Raw genomic sequence first — 1,764 nt, 5'->3', positions numbered from 1 at the left:
CTGGGACCTGGTTCCTCATCTCCATGCACCTGGAAACTGCAGAATGATACCAGTGGTAGGAAAGAAATATCGCTCATCTCCTGAAAGAGCATGCTCGGGTCGGCAGAAGAGCCTCAGGCTGCACCCATGGCAGAAGCTGGAGCACTAGCTAGACGCTGGTCGTTGGCCTACCTGAAGGAGTATCTTCCAGCTGCTGCGTTCTTCCTGAACCATCTCACACCTCGTGTTCATCTTGACATCTGTGGTCACACTATGGCAGCAGTCTCCAGCCGGGCTGCCTATTAGAATCAGACAAGGAGTTTTTGGAAATGCTAATGCATGGGCCCCACCTTGGAACACTTGAATCAAGATTTCTGGTGCTTGGCCTGGACTTTGGGTCTTTTAAAAGTTCCCCAGTTAAGTTTAGTGTGTAGTAAGGTCAAAAAGCATTGACTTTCAAACTCTGGCAAGGTGTGTCTAACAGATCAGCCAGAAAAGAAAACGGGCAGCTTCTGTTCCTCAGTCCTACAAAACCCTTGCTCCCTTGGTCGAATTAGTCTCAGCACTCCATTTGGTCTAGGTAGACAGGTGATCTTCTGTGAATGGCCTTGTCTCCTCTTTGTAGACTCAAAGTAGTCTTGTGTTAAGGTTTGGAGATAGATTTCTGTGTTTTGTTTTTCTTTTTCTTTTAAAGTTACAACTTTTCTGTGTCTACATATTCAGAACATTTTGGCCCAGTTCAACTACAAATGTTAAACCACATAATGTTTTCAGTAGATGACTTCATAGACTGTAGCCTTCTTGTCCCCTGAGCCATTGACTATGTACTTATTGTCCATAGAGATGTCATAGCTAAGCACTGAGGAGTCTTTGTACTGGAATATACCAGCTCCATTGGGGGTCCGTCAAGCATCGAACAGGTTGTCTTTTCCAGTCCTCACAAACCATTTACCATAGTAAGCCAATTTCAGGGAGACATACAGTCTTGTGGAGGTGCAACTGGAACTTGTCTGGCTGGTTCACATGAAGAACCTCCATGGTGCTGCTCTCCATGCCCACGGCCAGCCACTCCCGGGTCGGACCGTACCCCAGGGAGAACATCTTTGAGGTGAAGTCGGGCTGCTTCAGCTGCCTCCCTTCCCACAGGTCCCAGGACCTGACTGTGTTGTCCAAACTGCCTGTCTAGAGGTTGGTGCCATCATTAGAAATGTCAATATATCTGGCTCCATCTGTGTGGCCCTGGAATTGCCTCATTGGTGTCTGGTTGTGCATGTTCCCCATGGTGATGCTGCCATCGCTGCAGCATGAGAGGCAGAAGTTGTGGCAGTTTTCATGAAAAAAAAAATTAATAGGTAACTGGTGATTAGTTGATCATTGGAAGGAAAGACCTATACATATAGCTTTTATATAAATATTTTACAAGGAAATTTACAAATAGGAGTTACAGAGGGAGTCACAATTTCATATTTTGGTTAATTAAAGATGGCTTATTTTAAATTTATTAAATACTAGCAGTATTAAAAGTGACTAGTTGCCATAAAAATAGGTATTTCGCTTTATAAATGTAATGTGCACACCGACCAATTTTTCTAAATGACATTATTATATGAAGGAATATGACATATATCCAGAAAAAAACTTGCTATCAGATTTATTTAAACTTTAAAATTCTTACCACTGGTTAAATGTCTTAAGAAAAAAAATGTTTAAAAATACATTTAATAAATCCTGAAATTTTAAAGATAATAAATATATGCCTACAGTGAAATCATCTATCCACAAGGA

General features: G+C 41.9%; 1 pseudogene; it reads right to left on the bottom strand.

Annotated features, from left to right (window-relative positions):
* Positions 1-749: 749 nt before the first annotated feature.
* LOC103608988 lies at positions 750-1,335 on the bottom strand (annotated as a pseudogene).
* Positions 1,336-1,764: the final 429 nt, after the last annotated feature.

The sequence above is a fragment of the Galeopterus variegatus genome, unplaced genomic scaffold, assembly GCF_000696425.1.
Source record: "Galeopterus variegatus unplaced genomic scaffold, G_variegatus-3.0.2 Scaffold9051, whole genome shotgun sequence".
In the NCBI taxonomy this organism is placed as follows: Eukaryota; Metazoa; Chordata; class Mammalia; order Dermoptera; family Cynocephalidae; genus Galeopterus; species Galeopterus variegatus.
This window is presented reverse-complemented; position numbering and strand designations above follow the sequence as displayed.